Source organism: Carassius gibelio, chromosome A19 (genome assembly GCF_023724105.1).
Source record: "Carassius gibelio isolate Cgi1373 ecotype wild population from Czech Republic chromosome A19, carGib1.2-hapl.c, whole genome shotgun sequence".
Lineage (NCBI taxonomy): Eukaryota > Metazoa > Chordata > Actinopteri > Cypriniformes > Cyprinidae > Carassius > Carassius gibelio.
The window spans coordinates 415,936-441,893 of record NC_068389.1 but is presented as its reverse complement, the minus strand read 5'-3'; the positions used below and the strand labels follow the sequence as shown (position 1 = coordinate 441,893).

The window sequence follows — 25,958 nt, the reverse complement described above, 5'->3', positions numbered from 1 at the left end:
TTCCTAGGCGGTCTCTCATCCAAGTACTAACCAGACCTAAACCTGCTAAAATTTAGAGATCGGGCATTGACTCTATTTTTTGCCAAATTTATTATATACTAAGTGAAAAAATTCCAAAAGCTTTAAGCATCTGGTATTCCTAGGCGGTCTTTCAACCAAGTACTAACCAGACCTAAACCTGCTAAGATTCAGAGATCGGGCATTGACTCTTTTTTGTAAGATTATTATATAATTCGTGAAAAATATCCAAAAATTTAAAGCACCTGGTATTCCCAGGCAGTCTCCCATCCATGTACTAACCTGGCCCAAACCTGCTTATATTCAGAGATTGGGCATTGACTCTATTTTTTGGCAAAATTGTTATATACTAAGTGAAAAATTTCCAAAAAGCTTACAGCACCTGGTATTCCCAGGCGGTCTCCCATTCAAGTACTAACCATGGCCAAACCTGCTTAGCTTCCGAGATCAGACAAGATCGGGCATAGCCAGGCTGTTAAGGCCGTAAGCGAAGACTGCTGCAAAGAGAAGGCTATTTAAAGATCAGCCAATCTACTCGCCAGTACATTATATAAGTAGGAAAGAAAACCCAAAAGCTTAAAACACCTAGTATTCCTAGGCGGTCTCTCATCCAAGTACTAACCAGACCTAAACCTGCTAAAATTTAGAGATCGGGCATTGACTCTATTTTTTGCCAAATTTATTATATACTAAGTGAAAAAATTCCAAAAGCTTTAAGCACCTGGTATTCCTAGGCGGTCTTTCAACCAAGTACTAACCAGACCTAAACCTGCTAAGATTCAGTGATCGGGCATTGACTCATTTTTATTTTTTTTGCAAGATTATTATATAATTCGTGAAAAATATCAAAAAATTTAAAGCACCTGGTATTCCCAGGCAGTCTCCCATCCATGTACTAACCTGGCCCAAACCTGCTTATATTCAGAGATCGGGCATTGACTCTATTTTTTGCCAAATTTATTATATAATAAGTGAAAAAATTCCAAAAGCTTTAAGCACCTGGTATTCCTAGGCGGTCTTTCAACCAAGTACTAACCAGACCTAAACCTGCTAAGATTCAGAGATCCGGCATTGACTCTTTTTTTTTTTTTTTGCAAGATTATTATATAATTCGTGAAAAATATACAAAAATTTAAAGCACCTGGTATTCCCAGGCAGTCTCCCATCCATGTACTAACCTGGCCCAAACCTGCTTATATTCAGAGATCTATATTCATTGACTCTATTTTTTGGCAAAATTATTATATACTAAGTGAAAAATTTCCAAAAAGCTTACAGCACCTGGTATTCCCAGGCGGTCTCCCATTCAAGTACTAACCATGGCCAAACCTGCTTAGCTTCCGAGATCAGACAAGATCGGGCATAGCCAGGCTGGTATGGCCGTAATCCAATACTGCTACAAAGAGAAGGCTATTTAAAGATCAGCCAATCTACTCGCCAGTACATTATATAAGTAGGAAAGAAAACCCAAAAGCTTAAAACACCTAGTATTCCTAGGCGGTCTCTCATCCAAGTACTAACCAGACCTAAACCTGCTAAAATTTAGAGATCGGGCATTGACTCTATTTTTTGCCAAATTTATTATATACTAAGTGAAAAAATTCCAAAAGCTTTAAGCACCTGGTATTCCTAGGCGGTCTTTCAACCAAGTACTAACCAGACCTAAACCTGCTAAGATTCAGTGATCGGGCATTGACTCTTTTTTATTTTTTTTGCAAGATTATTATATAATTCGTGAAAAATATCAAAAAATTTAAAGCACCTGGTATTCCCAGGCAGTCTCCCATCCATGTACTAACCTGGCCCAAACCTGCTTATATTCAGAGATCGGGCATTGACTCTATTTTTTGCCAAATTTATTATATAATAAGTGAAAAAATTCCAAAAGCTTTAAGCACCTGGTATTCCTAGGCGGTCTTTCAACCAAGTACTAACCAGACCTAAACCTGCTAAGATTCAGAGATCCGGCATTGACTCTTTTTTTTTTTTTTTGCAAGATTATTATATAATTCGTGAAAAATATCCAAAAATTTAAAGCACCTGGTATTCCCAGGCAGTCTCCCATCCATGTACTAACCTGGCCCAAACCTGCTTATATTCAGAGATCGGGCATTGACTCTATTTTTTGGCAAAATTATTATATACTAAGTGAAAAATTTCCAAAAAGCTTACAGCACCTGGTATTCCCAGGCGGTCTCCCATCCAAGTACTAAGCAGGGCCAAACCTGCTTAGCTTCCGAGATCAGACGAGATCGGGCATAGCCAGGCTGGTATGGCTGTAAGCTAATACTGCTGCAAAGAGAAGGCTATTTAAAGATCAGCCAATCTACTCACCAGTACATTATATAAGTAGGAAAGAAAACCAAAAGGCTGTCTCCCATCCAAGTACTAACCAGGCCCAAACCTGCTTAGCTTCCGAGATCAGACGAGATCGGGCATAGCCAGGCTGGTATGGCCGTAAGCGAAGACTGCTGCAAAGAGAAGGCTATTTAAAGATCAGCCAATCTACTCGCCAGTACATTATATAAGTAGGCAAGAAAACTCAAAAGCTTAAAGCACCTAGTATTCCTAGGTGGTCTCCCATCCATGTACTAACCTGGCCCAAACCTGCTTATATTCAGAGATCGGACATTGACTCTATTTTTTGCCAAATTTATTATATACTAAGTGAAAAAATTCCAAAAGCTTAAAGCACCTGGTATTCCTTGGCGGTCTCTCATCCAAGTACTAACCAGACCTAAACCTGCTAAAATTTAGAGATCGGGCATTGACTCTTTTTTTTGCAAGATTATTATATAATTCGTGAAAAATATCCAAAAATTTAAAGCACCTGGTATTCCCAGGCAGTCTCCCATCCATGTACTAACCTGGCCCAAACCTGCTTATATTCAGAGATCGGGCATTGACTCTATTTTTTGGCAAAATTATTATATACTAAGTGAAAAATTTACAAAAAGCTTACAGCACCTGGTATTCCCAGGCGGTCTCACATCCAAGTACTAACCAGGGCCAAACCTGCTTAGCTTCCGAGATCAGACGAGATCAGGCATAGCCAGGCTGTTATGGCCGTAAGCGAAGACTGCTGCAAAGAGAAGGCTATTTAAAGATCAGCCAATCTACTCGCCAGTACATTATATAAGTAGGAAAGAAAACCCAAAAATTTAAAGCACCTAGTATTCCTAGGCGGTCTCTCATCCAAGTACTAACCAGACCTAAACCTGCTAAAATTTAGAGATCGGGCATTGACTCTATTTTTTGCCAAATTTATTATATACTAAGTGAAAAAATTCCAAAAGCTTTAAGCATCTGGTATTCCTAGGCGGTCTTTCAACCAAGTACTAACCAGACCTAAACCTGCTAAGATTCAGAGATCGGGCATTGACTCTTTTTTGTAAGATTATTATATAATTCGTGAAAAATATCCAAAAATTTAAAGCACCTGGTATTCCCAGGCAGTCTCCCATCCATGTACTAACCTGGCCCAAACCTGCTTATATTCAGAGATTGGGCATTGACTCTATTTTTTGGCAAAATTGTTATATACTAAGTGAAAAATTTCCAAAAAGCTTACAGCACCTGGTATTCCCAGGCGGTCTCCCATTCAAGTACTAACCATGGCCAAACCTGCTTAGCTTCCGAGATCAGACAAGATCGGGCATAGCCAGGCTGTTAAGGCCGTAAGCGAAGACTGCTACAAAGAGAAGGCTATTTAAAGATCAGCCAATCTACTCGCCAGTACATTATATAAGTAGGAAAGAAAACCCAAAAGCTTAAAACACCTAGTATTCCTAGGCGGTCTCTCATCCAAGTACTAACCAGACCTAAACCTGCTAAAATTTAGAGATCGGGCATTGACTCTATTTTTTGCCAAATTTATTATATACTAAGTGAAAAAATTCCAAAAGCTTTAAGCACCTGGTATTCCTAGGCGGTCTTTCAACCAAGTACTAACCAGACCTAAACCTGCTAAGATTCAGTGATCGGGCATTGACTCATTTTTATTTTTTTTGCAAGATTATTATATAATTCGTGAAAAATATCAAAAAATTTAAAGCACCTGGTATTCCCAGGCAGTCTCCCATCCATGTACTAACCTGGCCCAAACCTGCTTATATTCAGAGATCGGGCATTGACTCTATTTTTTGCCAAATTTATTATATAATAAGTGAAAAAATTCCAAAAGCTTTAAGCACCTGGTATTCCTAGGCGGTCTTTCAACCAAGTACTAACCAGACCTAAACCTGCTAAGATTCAGAGATCCGGCATTGACTCTTTTTTTTTTTTTTTGCAAGATTATTATATAATTCGTGAAAAATATACAAAAATTTAAAGCACCTGGTATTCCCAGGCAGTCTCCCATCCATGTACTAACCTGGCCCAAACCTGCTTATATTCAGAGATCTATATTCATTGACTCTATTTTTTGGCAAAATTATTATATACTAAGTGAAAAATTTCCAAAAAGCTTACAGCACCTGGTATTCCCAGGCGGTCTCCCATTCAAGTACTAACCATGGCCAAACCTGCTTAGCTTCCGAGATCAGACAAGATCGGGCATAGCCAGGCTGGTATGGCCGTAATCCAATACTGCTACAAAGAGAAGGCTATTTAAAGATCAGCCAATCTACTCGCCAGTACATTATATAAGTAGGAAAGAAAACCCAAAAGCTTAAAACACCTAGTATTCCTAGGCGGTCTCTCATCCAAGTACTAACCAGACCTAAACCTGCTAAAATTTAGAGATCGGGCATTGACTCTATTTTTTGCCAAATTTATTATATACTAAGTGAAAAAATTCCAAAAGCTTTAAGCACCTGGTATTCCTAGGCGGTCTTTCAACCAAGTACTAACCAGACCTAAACCTGCTAAGATTCAGTGATCGGGCATTGACTCTTTTTTATTTTTTTGCAAGATTATTATATAATTCGTGAAAAATATCCAAACATTTAAAGCACCTGGTATTCCCAGGCAGTCTCCCATCCATGTACTAACCTGGCCCAAACCTGCTTATATTCAGAGATCGGGCATTGACTCTATTTTTTGCCAAATTTATTATATAATAAGTGAAAAAATTCCAAAAGCTTTAAGCACCTGGTATTCCTAGGCGGTCTTTCAACCAAGTACTAACCAGACCTAAACCTGATAAAATTTAGAGATCGGGCATTGACTCTATTTTTTGCCAAATTTATTATATACTAAGTGAAAAATATCCAAAAATTTAAAGCACCTGGTATTCCCAGGCAGTCTCCCATCCATGTACTAACCTGGCACAAACCTACTTATATTAAGAGATCGGGCATTGACTCTATTTTTTGCCAAATTTATTATATACTAAGTGAAAAAATTCCAAAAGCTTTAAGCACCTGGTATTCCCAGGCGGTCTTTCAACCAAGTACTAACCAGACCTAAACCTGCTAAGATTCAGAGATCGGGTATTGACTCTTTTTTTTTTTTTTTTGCAAGATTATTATATAATTCGTGAAAAATATCCAAAAATTTAAAGCACCTGGTATTCCCAGGCAGTCTCCCATCCATGTACTAACCTGGCCCAAACCTGCTTATATTCAGAGATCGGGCATTGACTGTATTTTTTGGCAAAATTATTATATACTAAGTGAAAAATTTCCAAAAAGCTTACAGCACCTGGTATTCCAAAGCAGTCTCCCATCCAAATACTAACCAGGCCCAAACCTGCTTAGCTTCCGAGATCAGACAAGTTTGGGCATAGCCAGACTGGTATGGCCGTAAGCGAAGACTGCTGCAAAGAGAAGGCTATTTAAAGATCAGCCAATCTACTCGCCAGTACATTATATAAGTAGGAAAGAAAACCCAAAAGCTTAAAGCAACTAGTATTCCTAGGCGGTCTCTCATCCAAGTACTAACCAGACCTAAACTTGCTAAGATTCAGAGATCGGGCATTGACTCTTTTTTACAAGATTATTATATAATTTGTGAAAAATATCCAAAAATTTAAAGCACCTGGTATTCCCAGGCAGTGTCCAATCCATGTACTAACCTGGCCCAAACCTGCTTATATTCAGAGATCGGGCATTGACTCTATTTTTTGGCAAAATTATTATATACTAAGTGAAAAATGTCCAAAAAGCTTACAGTACCTGGTATTCCCAGGCGGTCTCTCATCCAAGTACTAAGCAGGCCCAAACCTGCTTAACTTCCGAGATCAGATGAGATCGGGCATAGCCAGGCTGGTATGGCCGTAAGCGAAGACTGCTGCAAAGAGAAGGCTATTTAAAGATCAGCCAATCTACTCACCAGTACATTATATAAGTAGGAAAGAAAACCAAAAGGCGGTCTCCCATCCATGTACTAACCTGGCACAAACCTGCTTATATTCAGAGATCGGGCATTGACTCTATTTTCTGCCAAATTTATTATATACTAAGTGAAAAAATTCCAAAAGCTTTAAGCACCTAGTATTCCTAGGCGGTCTTTCAATCAAGTACTAACCAGACCTTAACCTGCTAAGATTCAGAGATCGGGCATTGACTCTTTTTTTTTTTTTTTTTTGCAAGATTATTATATAATTCGTGAAAAATATACAAAAATTTAAAGCACCTGGTATTCCCAGGCAGTCTCCCATCCATGTACTAACCTGGCCCAAACCTGCTTATATTCAGAGATCGGGCATTGACTCTATTTTTTGCCAAATTTATTATATACTAAGTGAAAAAATTTCAAAAGCTTTAAGCACCTGGTACTCCTAGGCGGTCTTTCAATCAAGTATTAACCAGACCTAAACCTGCTAAGATTCAGAGATCGGGCATTGACTCTTTTTTTTTTTTGCAAGATTATTATATAATTCGTGAAAAATATCCAAAAATTTAAAGCACTTGGTATTCCCAGGCAGTCTCCCATCCATGTACTAACCTGGTCCAAACCTGCTTATATTCAGAGATCGGGCATTGACTCTATTTTTTGCCAAATTTATTATATACTAAGTGAAAAAATTCTAAAAGCTTTAAGCACCTGGTATTCCTAGGCGGTCTTTCAACCAAGTACTAACCAGACCTAAACCTGCTAAGATTCAGAGATCGGGCATTGACTCTTTTTTTTTTTTTTTTTGCAAGATTATTATATAATTCGTGAAAAATATCCAAAAATTTAAAGCACCTGGTATTCCCAGGCAGTCTCCCATCCATGTACTAACCTGGCCCAAACCTGCTTATATTCAGAGATCGGGCATTGACTCTATTTTTTGGCAAAATTATTATATACTAAGTGAAAAATTTACAAAAAGCTTACAGCACCTGGTATTCCCAGGCGGTCTCCCATCCAAGTACTAACCAGGGCCAAACCTGCTTAGCTTCCGAGATCAGACGAGATCAGGCATAGCCAGGCTGTTATGGCCGTAAGCGAAGACTGCTGCAAAGAGAAGGCTATTTAAAGATCAGCCAATCTACTCGCCAGTACATTATATAAGTAGTAAAGAAAACCCAAAAATTTAAAGCACCTAGTATTCCTAGGCGGTCTCTCATCCAAGTACTAACCAGACCTAAACCTGCTAAAATTTAGAGATCGGGCATTGACTCTATTTTTGGCCAAATTTATTATATACTAAGTGAAAAAATTCCAAAAGCTTTAAGCATCTGGTATTCCTAGGCGGTCTTTCAACCAAGTACTAACCAGACCTAAACCTGCTAAGATTCAGAGATCGGGCATTGACTCTTTTTTGTAAGATTATTATATAATTCGTGAAAAATATCCAAAAATTTAAAGCACCTGGTATTCCCAGGCAGTCTCCCATCCATGTACTAACCTGGCCCAAACCTGCTTATATTCAGAGATTGGGCATTGACTCTATTTTTTGGCAAAATTGTTATATACTAAGTGAAAAATTTCCAAAAAGCTTACAGCACCTGGTATTCCCAGGCGGTCTCCCATTCAAGTACTAACCATGGCCAAACCTGCTTAGCTTCCGAGATCAGACAAGATCGGGCATAGCCAGGCTGTTAAGGCCGTAAGCGAAGACTGCTGCAAAGAGAAGGCTATTTAAAGATCAGCCAATCTACTCGCCAGTACATTATATAAGTAGGAAAGAAAACCCAAAAGCTTAAAACACCTAGTATTCCTAGGCGGTCTCTCATCCAAGTACTAACCAGACCTAAACCTGCTAAAATTTAGAGATCGGGCATTGACTCTATTTTTTGCCAAATTTATTATATACTAAGTGAAAAAATTCCAAAAGCTTTAAGCACCTGGTATTCCTAGGCGGTCTTTCAACCAAGTACTAACCAGACCTAAACCTGCTAAGATTCAGTGATCGGGCATTGACTCTTTTTTATTTTTTTTGCAAGATTATTATATAATTCGTGAAAAATATCAAAAAATTTAAAGCACCTGGTATTCCCAGGCAGTCTCCCATCCATGTACTAACCTGGCCCAAACCTGCTTATATTCAGAGATCGGGCATTGACTCTATTTTTTGCCAAATTTATTATATAATAAGTGAAAAAATTCCAAAAGCTTTAAGCACCTGGTATTCCTAGGCGGTCTTTCAACCAAGTACTAACCAGACCTAAACCTGCTAAGATTCAGAGATCCGGCATTGACTCTTTTTTTTTTTTTTTGCAAGATTATTATATAATTCGTGAAAAATATACAAAAATTTAAAGCACCTGGTATTCCCAGGCAGTCTCCCATCCATGTACTAACCTGGCCCAAACCTGCTTATATTCAGAGATCTATATTCATTGACTCTATTTTTTGGCAAAATTATTATATACTAAGTGAAAAATTTCCAAAAAGCTTACAGCACCTGGTATTCCCAGGCGGTCTCCCATTCAAGTACTAACCATGGCCAAACCTGCTTAGCTTCCGAGATCAGACAAGATCGGGCATAGCCAGGCTGGTATGGCCGTAATCCAATACTGCTACAAAGAGAAGGCTATTTAAAGATCAGCCAATCTACTCGCCAGTACATTATATAAGTAGGAAAGAAAACCCAAAAGCTTAAAACACCTAGTATTCCTAGGCGGTCTCTCATCCAAGTACTAACCAGACCTAAACCTGCTAAAATTTAGAGATCGGGCATTGACTCTATTTTTTGCCAAATTTATTATATACTAAGTGAAAAAATTCCAAAAGCTTTAAGCACCTGGTATTCCTAGGAGGTCTTTCAACCAAGTACTAACCAGACCTAAACCTGCTAAGATTCAGTGATCGGGCATTGACTCTTTTTTATTTTTTTTGCAAGATTATTATATAATTCGTGAAAAATATCCAAACATTTAAAGCACCTGGTATTCCCAGGCAGTCTCCCATCCATGTACTAACCTGGCCCAAACCTGCTTATATTCAGAGATCGGGCATTGACTCTATTTTTTGCCAAATTTATTATATAATAAGTGAAAAAATTCCAAAAGCTTTAAGCACCTGGTATTCCTAGGCGGTCTTTCAACCAAGTACTAACCAGACCTAAACCTGATAAAATTTAGAGATCGGGCATTGACTCTATTTTTTGCCAAATTTATTATATACTAAGTGAAAAATATCCAAAAATTTAAAGCACCTGGTATTCCCAGGCAGTCTCCCATCCATGTACTAACCTGGCACAAACCTACTTATATTAAGAGATCGGGCATTGACTCTATTTTTTGCCAAATTTATTATATACTAAGTGAAAAAATTCCAAAAGCTTTAAGCACCTGGTATTCCCAGGCGGTCTTTCAACCAAGTACTAACCAGACCTAAACCTGCTAAGATTCAGAGATCGGGTATTGACTCTTTTTTTTTTTTTTTTGCAAGATTATTATATAATTCGTGAAAAATATCCAAAAATTTAAAGCACCTGGTATTCCCAGGCAGTCTCCCATCCATGTACTAACCTGGCCCAAACCTGCTTATATTCAGAGATCGGGCATTGACTGTATTTTTTGGCAAAATTATTATATACTAAGTGAAAAATTTCCAAAAAGCTTACAGCACCTGGTATTCCAAAGCAGTCTCCCATCCAAATACTAACCAGGCCCAAACCTGCTTAGCTTCCGAGATCAGACAAGTTTGGGCATAGCCAGACTGGTATGGCCGTAAGCGAAGACTGCTGCAAAGAGAAGGCTATTTAAAGATCAGCCAATCTACTCGCCAGTACATTATATAAGTAGGAAAGAAAACCCAAAAGCTTAAAGCAACTAGTATTCCTAGGCGGTCTCTCATCCAAGTACTAACCAGACCTAAACTTGCTAAGATTCAGAGATCGGGCATTGACTCTTTTTTACAAGATTATTATATAATTTGTGAAAAATATCCAAAAATTTAAAGCACCTGGTATTCCCAGGCAGTGTCCAATCCATGTACTAACCTGGCCCAAACCTGCTTATATTCAGAGATCGGGCATTGACTCTATTTTTTGGCAAAATTATTATATACTAAGTGAAAAATGTCCAAAAAGCTTACAGTACCTGGTATTCCCAGGCGGTCTCTCATCCAAGTACTAAGCAGGCCCAAACCTGCTTAACTTCCGAGATCAGACGAGATCGGGCATAGCCAGGCTGGTATGGCCGTAAGCGAAGACTGCTGCAAAGAGAAGGCTATTTAAAGATCAGCCAATCTACTCACCAGTACATTATATAAGTAGGAAAGAAAACCAAAAGGCGGTCTCCCATCCATGTACTAACCTGGCACAAACCTGCTTATATTCAGAGATCGGGCATTGACTCTATTTTCTGCCAAATTTATTATATACTAAGTGAAAAAATTCCAAAAGCTTTAAGCACCTAGTATTCCTAGGCGGTCTTTCAATCAAGTACTAACCAGACCTTAACCTGCTAAGATTCAGAGATCGGGCATTGACTCTTTTTTTTTTTTTTTTTGCAAGATTATTATATAATTCGTGAAAAATATACAAAAATTTAAAGCACCTGGTATTCCCAGGCAGTCTCCCATCCATGTACTAACCTGGCCCAAACCTGCTTATATTCAGAGATCGTGCATTGACTCTATTTTTTGCCAAATTTATTATATACTAAGTGAAAAAATTTCAAAAGCTTTAAGCACCTGGTACTCCTAGGCGGTCTTTCAATCAAGTATTAACCAGACCTAAACCTGCTAAGATTCAGAGATCGGGCATTGACTCTTTTTTTTTTTTTTGCAAAATTATTATATAATTCGTGAAAAATATCCAAAAATTTAAAGCACTTGGTATTCCCAGGCAGTCTCCCATCCATGTACTAACCTGGCCCAAACCTGCTTATATTCAGAGATCGGGCATTGACTCTATTTTTTGGCAAAATTATTATATACTAAGTGAAAAATTTACAAAAAGCTTACAGCACCTGGTATTCCCAGGCGGTCTCCCATCCAAGTACTAACCAGGGCCAAACCTGCTTAGCTTCCGAGATCAGACGAGATCAGGCATAGCCAGGCTGTTATGGCCGTAAGCGAAGACTGCTGCAAAGAGAAGGATATTTAAAGATCAGCCAATCTACTCGCCAGTACATTATATAAGTAGGAAAGAAAACCCATAAATTTAAAGCACCTAGTATTCCTAGGCGGTCTCTCATCCAAGTACTAACCAGACCTAAACCTGCTAAAATTTAGAGATCGGGCATTGACTCTATTTTTTGCCAAATTTATTATATACTAAGTGAAAAAATTCCAAAAGCTTTAAGCACCTGGTATTCCTAGGCGGTCTTTCAACCAAGTACTAACCAGACCTAAACCTGCTAAGATTCAGTGATCGGGCATTGACTCTTTTTTATTTTTTTTGCAAGATTATTATATAATTCGTGAAAAATATCCAAACATTTAAAGCACCTGGTATTCCCAGGCAGTCTCCCATCCATGTACTAACCTGGCCCAAACCTGCTTATATTCAGAGATCGGGCATTGACTCTATTTTTTGCCAAATTTATTATATAATAAGTGAAAAAATTCCAAAAGCTTTAAGCACCTGGTATTCCTAGGCGGTCTTTCAACCAAGTACTAACCAGACCTAAACCTGATAAAATTTAGAGATCGGGCATTGACTCTATTTTTTGCCAAATTTATTATATACTAAGTGAAAAATATCCAAAAATTTAAAGCACCTGGTATTCCCAGGCAGTCTCCCATCCATGTACTAACCTGGCACAAACCTACTTATATTAAGAGATCGGGCATTGACTCTATTTTTTGCCAAATTTATTATATACTAAGTGAAAAAATTCCAAAAGCTTTAAGCACCTGGTATTCCCAGGCGGTCTTTCAACCAAGTACTAACCAGACCTAAACCTGCTAAGATTCAGAGATCGGGTATTGACTCTTTTTTTTTTTTTTTTGCAAGATTATTATATAATTCGTGAAAAATATCCAAAAATTTAAAGCACCTGGTATTCCCAGGCAGTCTCCCATCCATGTACTAACCTGGCCCAAACCTGCTTATATTCAGAGATCGGGCATTGACTGTATTTTTTGGCAAAATTATTATATACTAAGTGAAAAATTTCCAAAAAGCTTACAGCACCTGGTATTCCAAAGCAGTCTCCCATCCAAATACTAACCAGGCCCAAACCTGCTTAGCTTCCGAGATCAGACAAGTTTGGGCATAGCCAGACTGGTATGGCCGTAAGCGAAGACTGCTGCAAAGAGAAGGCTATTTAAAGATCAGCCAATCTACTCGCCAGTACATTATATAAGTAGGAAAGAAAACCCAAAAGCTTAAAGCAACTAGTATTCCTAGGCGGTCTCTCATCCAAGTACTAACCAGACCTAAACTTGCTAAGATTCAGAGATCGGGCATTGACTCTTTTTTACAAGATTATTATATAATTTGTGAAAAATATCCAAAAATTTAAAGCACCTGGTATTCCCAGGCAGTGTCCAATCCATGTACTAACCTGGCCCAAACCTGCTTATATTCAGAGATCGGGCATTGACTCTATTTTTTGGCAAAATTATTATATACTAAGTGAAAAATGTCCAAAAAGCTTACAGTACCTGGTATTCCCAGGCGGTCTCTCATCCAAGTACTAAGCAGGCCCAAACCTGCTTAACTTCCGAGATCAGACGAGATCGGGCATAGCCAGGCTGGTATGGCCGTAAGCGAAGACTGCTGCAAAGAGAAGGCTATTTAAAGATCAGCCAATCTACTCACCAGTACATTATATAAGTAGGAAAGAAAACCAAAAGGCGGTCTCCCATCCATGTACTAACCTGGCACAAACCTGCTTATATTCAGAGATCGGGCATTGACTCTATTTTCTGCCAAATTTATTATATACTAAGTGAAAAAATTCCAAAAGCTTTAAGCACCTAGTATTCCTAGGCGGTCTTTCAATCAAGTACTAACCAGACCTTAACCTGCTAAGATTCAGAGATCGGGCATTGACTCTTTTTTTTTTTTTTTTTTGCAAGATTATTATATAATTCGTGAAAAATATACAAAAATTTAAAGCACCTGGTATTCCCAGGCAGTCTCCCATCCATGTACTAACCTGGCCCAAACCTGCTTATATTCAGAGATCGTGCATTGACTCTATTTTTTGCCAAATTTATTATATACTAAGTGAAAAAATTTCAAAAGCTTTAAGCACCTGGTACTCCTAGGCGGTCTTTCAATCAAGTATTAACCAGACCTAAACCTGCTAAGATTCAGAGATCGGGCATTGACTCTTTTTTTTTTTTGCAAAATTATTATATAATTCGTGAAAAATATCCAAAAATTTAAAGCACTTGGTATTCCCAGGCAGTCTCCCATCCATGTACTAACCTGGTCCAAACCTGCTTATATTCAGAGATCGGGCATTGACTCTATTTTTTGCCAAATTTATTATATACTAAGTGAAAAAATTCTAAAAGCTTTAAGCACCTGGTATTCCTAGGCGGTCTTTCAACCAAGTACTAACCAGACCTAAACCTGCTAAGATTCAGAGATCGGGCATTGACTCTTTTTTTTTTTTTTTTTGCAAGATTATTATATAATTCGTGAAAAATATCCAAAAATTTAAAGCACCTGGTATTCCCAGGCAGTCTCCCATCCATGTACTAACCTGGCCCAAACCTGCTTATATTCAGAGATCGGGCATTGACTCTATTTTTTGGCAAAATTATTATATACTAAGTGAAAAATTTACAAAAAGCTTACAGCACCTGGTATTCCCAGGCGGTCTCCCATCCAAGTACTAACCAGGGCCAAACCTGCTTAGCTTCCGAGATCAGACGAGATCAGGCATAGCCAGGCTGTTATGGCCGTAAGCGAAGACTGCTGCAAAGAGAAGGATATTTAAAGATCAGCCAATCTACTCGCCAGTACATTATATAAGTAGGAAAGAAAACCCAAAAATTTAAAGCACCTAGTATTCCTAGGCGGTCTCTCATCCAAGTACTAACCAGACCTAAACCTGCTAAAATTTAGAGATCGGGCATTGACTCTATTTTTGGCCAAATTTATTATATACTAAGTGAAAAAATTCCAAAAGCTTTAAGCATCTGGTATTCCTAGGCGGTCTTTCAACCAAGTACTAACCAGACCTAAACCTGCTAAGATTCAGAGATCGGGCATTGACTCTTTTTTGTAAGATTATTATATAATTCGTGAAAAATATCCAAACATTTAAAGCACCTGGTATTCCCAGGCAGTCTCCCATCCATGTACTAACCTGGCCCAAACCTGCTTATATTCAGAGATCGGGCATTGACTCTATTTTTTGGCAAAATTATTATATACTAAGTGAAAAATGTCCAAAAAGCTTACAGTACCTGGTATTCCCAGGCGGTCTCTCATCCAAGTACTAAGCAGGCCCAAACCTGCTTAACTTCCGAGATCAGACGAGATCGGGCATAGCCAGGCTGGTATGGCCGTAAGCGAAGACTGCTGCAAAGAGAAGGCTATTTAAAGATCAGCCAATCTACTCACCAGTACATTATATAAGTAGGAAAGAAAACCAAAAGGCGGTCTCCCATCCATGTACTAACCTGGCACAAACCTGCTTATATTCAGAGATCGGGCATTGACTCTATTTTCTGCCAAATTTATTATATACTAAGTGAAAAAATTCCAAAAGCTTTAAGCACCTAGTATTCCTAGGCGGTCTTTCAATCAAGTACTAACCAGACCTTAACCTGCTAAGATTCAGAGATCGGGCATTGACTCTTTTTTTTTTTTTTTTTTGCAAGATTATTATATAATTCGTGAAAAATATACAAAAATTTAAAGCACCTGGTATTCCCAGGCAGTCTCCCATCCATGTACTAACCTGGCCCAAACCTGCTTATATTCAGAGATCGTGCATTGACTCTATTTTTTGCCAAATTTATTATATACTAAGTGAAAAAATTTCAAAAGCTTTAAGCACCTGGTACTCCTAGGCGGTCTTTCAATCAAGTATTAACCAGACCTAAACCTGCTAAGATTCAGAGATCGGGCATTGACTCTTTTTTTTTTTTGCAAAATTATTATATAATTCGTGAAAAATATCCAAAAATTTAAAGCACTTGGTATTCCCAGGCAGTCTCCCATCCATGTACTAACCTGGTCCAAACCTGCTTATATTCAGAGATCGGGCATTGACTCTATTTTTTGCCAAATTTATTATATACTAAGTGAAAAAATTCTAAAAGCTTTAAGCACCTGGTATTCCTAGGCGGTCTTTCAACCAAGTACTAACCAGACCTAAACCTGCTAAGATTCAGAGATCGGGCATTGACTCTTTTTTTTTTTTTTTTTGCAAGATTATTATATAATTCGTGAAAAATATCCAAAAATTTAAAGCACCTGGTATTCCCAGGCAGTCTCCCATCCATGTACTAACCTGGCCCAAACCTGCTTATATTCAGAGATCGGGCATTGACTCTATTTTTTGGCAAAATTATTATATACTAAGTGAAAAATTTACAAAAAGCTTACAGCACCTGGTATTCCCAGGCGGTCTCCCATCCAAGTACTAACCAGGGCCAAACCTGCTTAGCTTCCGAGATCAGACGAGATCAGGCATAGCCAGGCTGTTATGGCCGTAAGCGAAGACTGCTGCAAAGAGAAGGATATTTAAAGATCAGCCAATCTACTCGCCAGTACATTATATAAGTAGGAAAGAAAACCCAAAAATTTAAAGCACCTAGTATTCCTAGGCGGTCTCTCATCCAAGTACTAACCAGACCTAAACCTGCTAAAATTTAGAGATCGGGCATTGACTTTATTTTTGGCCAAATTTATTATATACTAAGTGAAAAAATTCCAAAAGCTTTAAGCATCTGGTATTCCTAGGCGGTCTTTCAACCAAGTACTAACCAGACCTAAACCTGCTAAGATTCAGAGATCGGGCATTGACTCTTTTTTGTAAGATTATTATATAATTCGTGAAAAATATCCAAAAATTTAAAGCACCTGGTATTCCCAGGCAGTCTCCCATCCATGTACTAACCTGGCCCAAACCTGCTTATATTCAGAGATTGGGCATTGACTCTATTTTTTGGCAAAATTGTTATATACTAAGTGAAAAATTTCCAAAAAGCTTACAGCACCTGGTATTCCCAGGCGGTCTCCCATTCAAGTACTAACCATGGCCAAACCTGCTTAGCTTCCGAGATCAGACAAGATCGGGCATAGCCAGGCTGTTAAGGCCGTAAGCGAAGACTGCTGCAAAGAGAAGGCTATTTAAAGATCAGCCAATCTACTCGCCAGTACATTATATAAGTAGGAAAGAAAACCCAAAAGCTTAAAACGCCTAGTATTCCTAGGCGGTCTCTCATCCAAGTACTAACCAGACCTAAACCTGCTAAAATTTAGAGATCGGGCATTGACTCTATTTTTTGCCAAATTTATTATATACTAAGTGAAAAAATTCCAAAAGCTTTAAGCACCTGGTATTCCTAGGCGGTCTTTCAACCAAGTACTAACCAGACCTAAACCTGCTAAGATTCAGTGATCGGGCATTGACTCTTTTTTATTTTTTTTGCAAGATTATTATATAATTCGTGAAAAATATCAAAAAATTTAAAGCACCTGGTATTCCCAGGCAGTCTCCCATCCATGTACTAACCTGGCCCAAACCTGCTTATATTCAGAGATCGGGCATTGACTCTATTTTTTGCCAAATTTATTATATAATAAGTGAAAAAATTCCAAAAGCTTTAAGCACCTGGTATTCCTAGGCGGTCTTTCAACCAAGTACTAACCAGACCTAAACCTGCTAAGATTCAGAGATCCGGCATTGACTCTTTTTTTTTTTTTTTGCAAGATTATTATATAATTCGTGAAAAATATACAAAAATTTAAAGCACCTGGTATTCCCAGGCAGTCTCCCATCCATGTACTAACCTGGCCCAAACCTGCTTATATTCAGAGATCTATATTCATTGACTCTATTTTTTGGCAAAATTATTATATACTAAGTGAAAAATTTCCAAAAAGCTTACAGCACCTGGTATTCCCAGGCGGTCTCCCATTCAAGTACTAACCATGGCCAAACCTGCTTAGCTTCCGAGATCAGACAAGATCGGGCATAGCCAGGCTGGTATGGCCGTAATCCAATACTGCTACAAAGAGAAGGCTATTTAAAGATCAGCCAATCTACTCGCCAGTACATTATATAAGTAGGAAAGAAAACCCAAAAGCTTAAAACACCTAGTATTCCTAGGCGGTCTCTCATCCAAGTACTAACCAGACCTAAACCTGCTAAAATTTAGAGATCGGGCATTGACTCTATTTTTTGCCAAATTTATTATATACTAAGTGAAAAAATTCCAAAAGCTTTAAGCACCTGGTATTCCTAGGCGGTCTTTCAACCAAGTACTAACCAGACCTAAACCTGCTAAGATTCAGTGATCGGGCATTGACTCTTTTTTATTTTTTTTGCAAGATTATTATATAATTCGTGAAAAATATCCAAACATTTAAAGCACCTGGTATTCCCAGGCAGTCTCCCATCCATGTACTAACCTGGCCCAAACCTGCTTATATTCAGAGATCGGGCATTGACTCTATTTTTTGCCAAATTTATTATATAATAAGTGAAAAAATTCCAAAAGCTTTAAGCACCTGGTATTCCTAGGCGGTCTTTCAACCAAGTACTAACCAGACCTAAACCTGATAAAATTTAGAGATCGGGCATTGACTCTATTTTTTGCCAAATTTATTATATACTAAGTGAAAAATATCCAAAAATTTAAAGCACCTGGTATTCCCAGGCAGTCTCCCATCCATGTACTAACCTGGCACAAACCTACTTATATTAAGAGATCGGGCATTGACTCTATTTTTTGCCAAATTTATTATATACTAAGTGAAAAAATTCCAAAAGCTTTAAGCACCTGGTATTCCCAGGCGGTCTTTCAACCAAGTACTAACCAGACCTAAACCTGCTAAGATTCAGAGATCGGGTATTGACTCTTTTTTTTTTTTTTTTGCAAGATTATTATATAATTCGTGAAAAATATCCAAAAATTTAAAGCACCTGGTATTCCCAGGCAGTCTCCCATCCATGTACTAACCTGGCCCAAACCTGCTTATATTCAGAGATCGGGCATTGACTGTATTTTTTGGCAAAATTATTATATACTAAGTGAAAAATTTCCAAAAAGCTTACAGCACCTGGTATTCCAAAGCAGTCTCCCATCCAAATACTAACCAGGCCCAAACCTGCTTAGCTTCCGAGATCAGACAAGTTTGGGCATAGCCAGACTGGTATGGCCGTAAGCGAAGACTGCTGCAAAGAGAAGGCTATTTAAAGATCAGACAATCTACTCGCCAGTACATTATATAAGTAGGAAAGAAAACCCAAAAGCTTAAAGCAACTAGTATTCCTAGGCGGTCTCTCATCCAAGTACTAACCAGACCTAAACTTGCTAAGATTCAGAGATCGGGCATTGACTCTTTTTTACAAGATTATTATATAATTTGTGAAAAATATCCAAAAATTTAAAGCACCTGGTATTCCCAGGCAGTGTCCAATCCATGTACTAACCTGGCCCAAACCTGCTTATATTCAGAGATCGGGCATTGACTCTATTTTTTGGCAAAATTATTATATACTAAGTGAAAAATGTCCAAAAAGCTTACAGTACCTGGTATTCCCAGGCAGTCTCTCATCCAAGTACTAAGCAGGCCCAAACCTGCTTAACTTCCGAGATCAGACGAGATCGGGCATAGCCAGGCTGGTATGGCCGTAAGCGAAGACTGCTGCAAAGAGAAGGCTATTTAAAGATCAGCCAATCTACTCGCCAGTACATTATATAAGTAGGAAAGAAAACCAAAAGGCGGTCTCCCATCCATGTACTAACCTGGCACAAACCTGCTTATATTCAGAGATCGGGCATTGACTCTATTTTCTGCCAAATTTATTATATACTAAGTGAAAAAATTCCAAAAGCTTTAAGCACCTAGTATTCCTAGGCGGTCTTTCAATCAAGTACTAACCAGACCTTAACCTGCTAAGATTCAGAGATCGGGCATTGACTCTTTTTTTTTTTTTTTTTTGCAAGATTATTATATAATTCGTGAAAAATATACAAAAATTTAAAGCACCTGGTATTCCCAGGCAGTCTCCCATCCATGTACTAACCTGGCCCAAACCTGCTTATATTCAGAGATCGGGCATTGACTCTATTTTTTGCCAAATTTATTATATACTAAGTGAAAAAATTTCAAAAGCTTTAAGCACCTGGTACTCCTAGGCGGTCTTTCAATCAAGTATTAACCAGACCTAAACCTGCTAAGATTCAGAGATCGGGCATTGACTCTTTTTTTTTTTTTGCAAGATTATTATATAATTCGTGAAAAATATCCAAAAATTTTAAGCACTTGGTATTCCCAGGCAGTCTCCCATCCATGTACTAACCTGGTCCAAACCTGCTTATATTCAGAGATCGGGCATTGACTCTATTTTTTGCCAAATTTATTATATACTAAGTGAAAAAATTCCAAAAGCTTTAAGCACCTGGTATTCCTAGGCGGTCTTTCAACCAAGTACTAACCAGACCTAAACCTGCTAAGATTCAGAGATCGGGCATTGACTCTTTTTTTTTTTTTTTTGCAAGATTATTATATAATTCGTGAAAAATATCCAAAAATTTAAAGCACCTGGTATTCCCAGGCAGTCTCCCATCCATGTACTAACCTGGCCCAAACCTGCTTATATTCAGAGATCGGGCATTGACTCTATTTTATGGCAAAATTATTATATACTAAGTGAAAAATTTACAAAAAGCTTACAGCACCTGGTATTCCCAGGCGGTCTCCCATCCAAGTACTAACCAGGGCCAAACCTGCTTAGCTTCCGAGATCAGACTAGATCAGGCATAGCCAGGCTGTTATGGCCGTAAGCGAAGACTGCTGCAAAGAGAAGGCTATTTAAAGATCAGCCAATCTACTCGCCAGTACATTATATAAGTAGGAAAGAAAACCCAAAAATTTAAAGCACCTAGTATTCCTAGGCGGTCTCTCATCCAAGTACTAACCAGACCTAAACCTGCTAAAATTTAGAGATCGGGCATTGACTCTATTTTTGGCCAAATTTATTATATACTAAGTGAAAAAATTCCAAAAGCTTTAAGCATCTGGTATTCCTAGGCGGTCTTTCAACCAAGTACTAACCAGACCTAAACCTGCTAAGATTCAGAGATCGGGCATTGACTCTTTTTTGTAAGATTATTATATAATTCGTGAAAAATATCCAAAAATTTAAAGCACCTGGTATTCCCAGGCAGTCTCCCATCCATGTACTAACCTGGCCCAAACCTGCTTATATTCAGAGATTGGGCATTGACTCTATTTTTTGGCAAAATTGTTATATACTAAGTGAAAAATTTCCAAAAAGCTTACAGCACCTGGTATTCCCAGGCGGTCTCCCATTCAAGTACTAACCATGGCCAAACCTGCTTAGCTTCCGAGATCAGACAAGATCGGGCATAGCCAGGCTGTTAAGGCCGTAAGCGAAGACTGCTGCAAAGAGAAGGCTATTTAAAGATCAGCCAATCTACTCGCCAGTACATTATATAAGTAGGAAAGAAAACCCAAAAGCTTAAAACACCTAGTATTCCTAGGCGGTCTCTCATCCAAGTACTAACCAGACCTAAACCTGCTAAAATTTAGAGATCGGGCATTGACTCTATTTTTTGCCAAATTTATTATATACTAAGTGAAAAAATTCCAAAAGCTTTAAGCACCTGGTATTCCTAGGCGGTCTTTCAACCAAGTACTAACCAGACCTAAACCTGCTAAGATTCAGTGATCGGGCATTGACTCTTTTTTATTTTTTTTGCAAGATTATTATATAATTCGTGAAAAATATCAAAAAATTTAAAGCACCTGGTATTCCCAGGCAGTCTCCCATCCATGTACTAACCTGGCCCAAACCTGCTTATATTCAGAGATCGGGCATTGACTCTATTTTTTGCCAAATTTATTATATAATAAGTGAAAAAATTCCAAAAGCTTTAAGCACCTGGTATTCCTAGGCGGTCTTTCAACCAAGTACTAACCAGACCTAAACCTGCTAAGATTCAGAGATCCGGCATTGACTCTTTTTTTTTTTTTTTGCAAGATTATTATATAATTCGTGAAAAATATACAAAAATTTAAAGCACCTGGTATTCCCAGGCAGTCTCCCATCCATGTACTAACCTGGCCCAAACCTGCTTATATTCAGAGATCTATATTCATTGACTCTATTTTTTGGCAAAATTATTATATACTAAGTGAAAAATTTCCAAAAAGCTTACAGCACCTGTTATTCCCAGGCGGTCTCCCATCCAAGTACTAACCTGGCCCAAACCTGCTTAGCTTCTGAGATCAGACGAGATCGGGCATAGCCAGGCTGGTATGTCCGCAAGCGAAGATTGCTGCAAAGAGAAGGCTATTTAAAGATCAGCCAATCTACTCGCCAGTACATTATATGAGTAGGAAAGAAAACCCAAAAGCTTAAAGCACCTAGTATTCCTAGGCGGTCTCTCATCCAAATACTAACCAGACCTAAACCTGCTAAAATTTAGAGATCGGGCATTGACTCTATTTTTTGCCAAATTTATTATATACTAAGTGAAAAATATCCAAAAATTTAAAGCACCTGGTATTCCCAGGCAGTCTCCCATCCATGTACTAACCTGGCACAAACCTACTTATATTAAGAGATCGGGCATTGACTCTATTTTTTGCCAAATTTATTATATACTAAGTGAAAAAATTCCAAAAGCTTTAAGCACCTAGTATTCCCAGGCGGTCTTTCAACCAAGTACTAACCAGACCTAAACCTGCTAAGATTCAGAGATTGGGTATTGACTCTTTTTTTTTTTTTTTTTTTGCAAGGTTATTATATAATTCGTGAAAAATATCCAAAAATTTAAAGCACCTGGTATTCCCAGGCAGTCTCCCATCCATGTACTAACCTGGCCCAAACCTGCTTATATTCAGAGATCGGGCATTGACTGTATTTTTTGGCAAAATTATTATATACTAAGTGAAAAATTTCCAAAAAGCTTACAGCACCTGGTATTCCAAAGCAGTCTCCCATCCAAATACTAACCAGGCCCAAACCTGCTTAGCTTCCGAGATCAGACAAGTTTGGGCATAGCCAGACTGGTATGGCCGTAAGCGAAGACTGCTGCAAAGAGAAGGCTATTTAAAGATCAGCCAATCTACTCGCCAGTACATTATATGAGTAGGAAAGAAAACCCAAAAGCTTAAAGCACCTAGTATTCCTAGGCGGTCTCTCATCCAAATACTAACCAGACCTAAACCTGCTAAAATTTAGAGATCGGGCATTGACTCTATTTTTTGCCAAATTTATTATATACTAAGTGAAAAATATCCAAAAATTTAAAGCACCTGGTATTCCCAGGCAGTCTCCCATCCATGTACTAACCTGGCACAAACCTACTTATATTAAGAGATCGGGCATTGACTCTATTTTTTGCCAAATTTATTATATACTAAGTGAAAAAATTCCAAAAGCTTTAAGCACCTAGTATTCCCAGGCGGTCTTTCAACCAAGTACTAACCAGACCTAAACCTGCTAAGATTCAGAGATCGGGTATTGACTCTTTTTTTTTTTTTTTTTTGCAAGGTTATTATATAATTCGTGAAAAATATCCAAAAATTTAAAGCACCTGGTATTCCCAGGCAGTCTCCCATCCATGTACTAACCTGGCCCAAACCTGCTTATATTCAGAGATCGGGCATTGACTGTATTTTTTGGCAAAATTATTATATACTAAGTGAAAAATTTCCAAAAAGCTTACAGCACCTGGTATTCCAAAGCAGTCTCCCATCCAAATACTAACCAGGCCCAAACCTGCTTAGCTTCCGAGATCAGACAAGTTTGGGCATAGCCAGACTGGTATGGCCGCAAGCGAAGATTGCTGCAAAGAGAAGGCTATTTAAAGATCAGCCAATCTACTCGCCAGTACATTATATGAGTAGGAAAGAAAACCCAAAAGCTTAAAGCACCTAGTATTCCTAGGCGGTCTCTCATCCAAATACTAACCAGACCTAAACCTGCTAAAATTTAGAGATCGGGCATTGACTCTATTTTTTGCCAAATTTATTATATACTAAGTGAAAAATATCCAAAAATTTAAAGCACCTGGTATTCCCAGGCAGTCTCCCATCCATGTACTAACCTGGCACAAACCTACTTATATTAAGAGATCGGGCATTGACTCTATTTTTTGCCAAATTTATTATATACTAAGTGAAAAAATTCCAAAAGCTATAAGCACCTAGTATTCCCAGGCGGTCTTTCAACCAAGTACTAACCAGACCTAAACCTGCTAAGATTTAGAGATCGGGTATTGACTCTTTTTTTTTTTTTTTTTTTTTGCAAGGTTATTATATAATTCGTGAAAAATATCCAAAAATTTAAAGCACCTGGTATTCCCAGGCAGTCTCCCATCCATGTACTAACCTGGCCCAAACCTGCTTATATTCAGAGATCGGGCATTGACTGTATTTTTTGGCAAAATTATTATATACTAAGTGAAAAATTTCCAAAAAGCTTACAGCACCTGGTATTCCAAAGCAGTCTCCCATCCAAATACTAACCAGGCCCAAACCTGCTTAGCTTCCGAGATCAGACAAGTTTGGGCATAGCCAGACTGGTATGGCCCTAAGCGAAGACTGCTGCAAAGAGAAGGCTATTTAAAGATCAGCCAATCTACTCGCCAGTACATTATATAAGTAGGAAAGAAAACCAAAAGGCGGTCTCCCATCCATGTACTAACCTGGCACAAACCTGCTTATATTCAGAGATCGGGCATTGACTCTATTTTCTGCCAAATTTATTATATACTAAGTGAAAAAATTCCAAAAGCTTTAAGCACCTAGTATTCCTAGGCGGTCTTTCAATCAAGTACTAACCAGACCTTAACCTGCTAAGATTCAGAGATCGGGCATTGACTCTTTTTTTTTTTTTTTTTTGCAAGATTATTATATAATTCGTGAAAAATATACAAAAATTTAAAGCACCTGGTATTCCCAGGCAGTCTCCCATCCATGTACTAACCTGGCCCAAACCTGCTTATATTCAGAGATCGGGCATTGACTCTATTTTTTGCCAAATTTATTATATACTAAGTGAAAAAATTTCAAAAGCTTTAAGCACCTGGTACTCCTAGGCGGTCTTTCAATCAAGTATTAACCAGACCTAAACCTGCTAAGATTCAGAGATCGGGCATTGACTCTTTTTTTTTTTTGCAAGATTATTATATAATTCGTGAAAAATATCCAAAAATTTTAAGCACTTGGTATTCCCAGGCAGTCTCCCATCCATGTACTAACCTGGTCCAAACCTGCTTATATTCAGAGATCGGGCATTGACTCTATTTTTTGCCAAATTTATTATATACTAAGTGAAAAAATTCCAAAAGCTTTAAGCACCTGGTATTCCTAGGCGGTCTTTCAACCAAGTACTAACCAGACCTAAACCTGCTAAGATTCAGAGATCGGGCATTGACTCTTTTTTTTTTTTTTTTTGCAAGATTATTATATAATTCGTGAAAAATATCCAAAAATTTAAAGCACCTGGTATTCCCAGGCAGTCTCCCATCCATGTACTAACCTGGCCCAAACCTGCTTATATTCAGAGATCGGGCATTGACTCTATTTTATGGCAAAATTATTATATACTAAGTGAAAAATTTACAAAAAGCTTACAGCACCTGGTATTCCCAGGCGGTCTCCCATCCAAGTACTAACCAGGGCCAAACCTGCTTAGCTTCCGAGATCAGACGAGATCAGGCATAGCCAGGCTGTTATGGCCGTAAGCGAAGACTGCTGCAAAGAGAAGGCTATTTAAAGATCAGCCAATCTACTCGCCAGTACATTATATAAGTAGGAAAGAAAACCCAAAAATTTAAAGCACCTAGTATTCCTAGGCGGTCTCTCATCCAAGTACTAACCAGACCTAAACCTGCTAAAATTTAGAGATCGGGCATTGACTCTATTTTTGGCCAAATTTATTATATACTAAGTGAAAAAATTCCAAAAGCTTTAAGCATCTGGTATTCCTAGGCGGTCTTTCAACCAAGTACTAACCAGACCTAAACCTGCTAAGATTCAGAGATCGGGCATTGACTCTTTTTTGTAAGATTATTATATAATTCGTGAAAAATATCCAAAAATTTAAAGCACCTGGTATTCCCAGGCAGTCTCCCATCCATGTACTAACCTGGCCCAAACCTGCTTATATTCAGAGATTGGGCATTGACTCTATTTTTTGGCAAAATTGTTATATACTAAGTGAAAAATTTCCAAAAAGCTTACAGCACCTGGTATTCCCAGGCGGTCTCCCATTCAAGTACTAACCATGGCCAAACCTGCTTAGCTTCCGAGATCAGACAAGATCGGGCATAGCCAGGCTGTTAAGGCCGTAAGCGAAGACTGCTGCAAAGAGAAGGCTATTTAAAGATCAGCCAATCTACTCGCCAGTACATTATATAAGTAGGAAAGAAAACCCAAAAGCTTAAAACACCTAGTATTCCTAGGCGGTCTCTCATCCAAGTACTAACCAGACCTA

General features: G+C 38.2%; 12 non-coding genes and 19 pseudogenes across 12 annotated transcripts; all 31 read right to left on the bottom strand.

Annotated features, from left to right (window-relative positions):
• Positions 1–388: 388 nt before the first annotated feature.
• On the bottom strand, positions 389–507 carry LOC127936853 (uncharacterized; annotated as a pseudogene).
• Positions 508–1,287: 780 nt separating this feature from the next.
• LOC127937857 (uncharacterized) lies at positions 1,288–1,406 on the bottom strand (annotated as a pseudogene).
• Positions 1,407–2,183: 777 nt separating this feature from the next.
• LOC127937733 (5S ribosomal RNA) lies at positions 2,184–2,302 on the bottom strand. The gene has a single exon (XR_008148514.1). It is a non-coding gene; the product is annotated as a 5S ribosomal RNA (ribosomal RNA).
• A 671-nt stretch (positions 2,303–2,973) lies between these two features.
• LOC127935951 (uncharacterized) lies at positions 2,974–3,092 on the bottom strand (annotated as a pseudogene).
• A 490-nt stretch (positions 3,093–3,582) lies between these two features.
• LOC127936852 (uncharacterized) lies at positions 3,583–3,701 on the bottom strand (annotated as a pseudogene).
• Positions 3,702–4,481: 780 nt separating this feature from the next.
• On the bottom strand, positions 4,482–4,600 carry LOC127937856 (uncharacterized; annotated as a pseudogene).
• A 1,049-nt stretch (positions 4,601–5,649) lies between these two features.
• On the bottom strand, positions 5,650–5,768 carry LOC127936922 (uncharacterized; annotated as a pseudogene).
• Positions 5,769–6,122: 354 nt separating this feature from the next.
• Positions 6,123–6,241, bottom strand: LOC127937756 (5S ribosomal RNA). Its single transcript, XR_008148536.1, has one exon. It is a non-coding gene; the product is annotated as a 5S ribosomal RNA (ribosomal RNA).
• A 1,033-nt stretch (positions 6,242–7,274) lies between these two features.
• LOC127936104 (5S ribosomal RNA) lies at positions 7,275–7,393 on the bottom strand. The gene has a single exon (XR_008148220.1). It is a non-coding gene; the product is annotated as a 5S ribosomal RNA (ribosomal RNA).
• A 490-nt stretch (positions 7,394–7,883) lies between these two features.
• LOC127936851 (uncharacterized) lies at positions 7,884–8,002 on the bottom strand (annotated as a pseudogene).
• A 780-nt stretch (positions 8,003–8,782) lies between these two features.
• Positions 8,783–8,901, bottom strand: LOC127937855 (uncharacterized; annotated as a pseudogene).
• A 1,050-nt stretch (positions 8,902–9,951) lies between these two features.
• On the bottom strand, positions 9,952–10,070 carry LOC127936921 (uncharacterized; annotated as a pseudogene).
• Positions 10,071–10,424: 354 nt separating this feature from the next.
• LOC127937838 (5S ribosomal RNA) lies at positions 10,425–10,543 on the bottom strand. The gene has a single exon (XR_008148587.1). It is a non-coding gene; the product is annotated as a 5S ribosomal RNA (ribosomal RNA).
• A 754-nt stretch (positions 10,544–11,297) lies between these two features.
• LOC127936093 (5S ribosomal RNA) lies at positions 11,298–11,416 on the bottom strand. The gene has a single exon (XR_008148219.1). It is a non-coding gene; the product is annotated as a 5S ribosomal RNA (ribosomal RNA).
• A 1,050-nt stretch (positions 11,417–12,466) lies between these two features.
• Positions 12,467–12,585, bottom strand: LOC127936920 (uncharacterized; annotated as a pseudogene).
• A 354-nt stretch (positions 12,586–12,939) lies between these two features.
• On the bottom strand, positions 12,940–13,058 carry LOC127937826 (5S ribosomal RNA). The gene has a single exon (XR_008148586.1). It is a non-coding gene; the product is annotated as a 5S ribosomal RNA (ribosomal RNA).
• Positions 13,059–14,091: 1,033 nt separating this feature from the next.
• LOC127936081 (5S ribosomal RNA) lies at positions 14,092–14,210 on the bottom strand. The gene has a single exon (XR_008148218.1). It is a non-coding gene; the product is annotated as a 5S ribosomal RNA (ribosomal RNA).
• A 490-nt stretch (positions 14,211–14,700) lies between these two features.
• Positions 14,701–14,819, bottom strand: LOC127937815 (5S ribosomal RNA). The gene has a single exon (XR_008148585.1). It is a non-coding gene; the product is annotated as a 5S ribosomal RNA (ribosomal RNA).
• Positions 14,820–15,852: 1,033 nt separating this feature from the next.
• LOC127936069 (5S ribosomal RNA) lies at positions 15,853–15,971 on the bottom strand. The gene has a single exon (XR_008148217.1). It is a non-coding gene; the product is annotated as a 5S ribosomal RNA (ribosomal RNA).
• Positions 15,972–16,461: 490 nt separating this feature from the next.
• LOC127936850 (uncharacterized) lies at positions 16,462–16,580 on the bottom strand (annotated as a pseudogene).
• Positions 16,581–17,360: 780 nt separating this feature from the next.
• Positions 17,361–17,479, bottom strand: LOC127937854 (uncharacterized; annotated as a pseudogene).
• A 1,050-nt stretch (positions 17,480–18,529) lies between these two features.
• Positions 18,530–18,648, bottom strand: LOC127936919 (uncharacterized; annotated as a pseudogene).
• A 354-nt stretch (positions 18,649–19,002) lies between these two features.
• Positions 19,003–19,121, bottom strand: LOC127936198 (5S ribosomal RNA). The gene has a single exon (XR_008148229.1). It is a non-coding gene; the product is annotated as a 5S ribosomal RNA (ribosomal RNA).
• A 1,033-nt stretch (positions 19,122–20,154) lies between these two features.
• On the bottom strand, positions 20,155–20,273 carry LOC127937851 (uncharacterized; annotated as a pseudogene).
• Positions 20,274–20,763: 490 nt separating this feature from the next.
• Positions 20,764–20,882, bottom strand: LOC127936848 (uncharacterized; annotated as a pseudogene).
• Positions 20,883–21,662: 780 nt separating this feature from the next.
• Positions 21,663–21,781, bottom strand: LOC127936175 (5S ribosomal RNA). The gene has a single exon (XR_008148227.1). It is a non-coding gene; the product is annotated as a 5S ribosomal RNA (ribosomal RNA).
• Positions 21,782–22,420: 639 nt separating this feature from the next.
• LOC127936918 (uncharacterized) lies at positions 22,421–22,539 on the bottom strand (annotated as a pseudogene).
• Positions 22,540–23,177: 638 nt separating this feature from the next.
• LOC127937229 (uncharacterized) lies at positions 23,178–23,296 on the bottom strand (annotated as a pseudogene).
• Positions 23,297–23,937: 641 nt separating this feature from the next.
• Positions 23,938–24,056, bottom strand: LOC127937452 (uncharacterized; annotated as a pseudogene).
• Positions 24,057–25,089: 1,033 nt separating this feature from the next.
• On the bottom strand, positions 25,090–25,208 carry LOC127936058 (5S ribosomal RNA). The gene has a single exon (XR_008148216.1). It is a non-coding gene; the product is annotated as a 5S ribosomal RNA (ribosomal RNA).
• A 490-nt stretch (positions 25,209–25,698) lies between these two features.
• LOC127936847 (uncharacterized) lies at positions 25,699–25,817 on the bottom strand (annotated as a pseudogene).
• Positions 25,818–25,958: the final 141 nt, after the last annotated feature.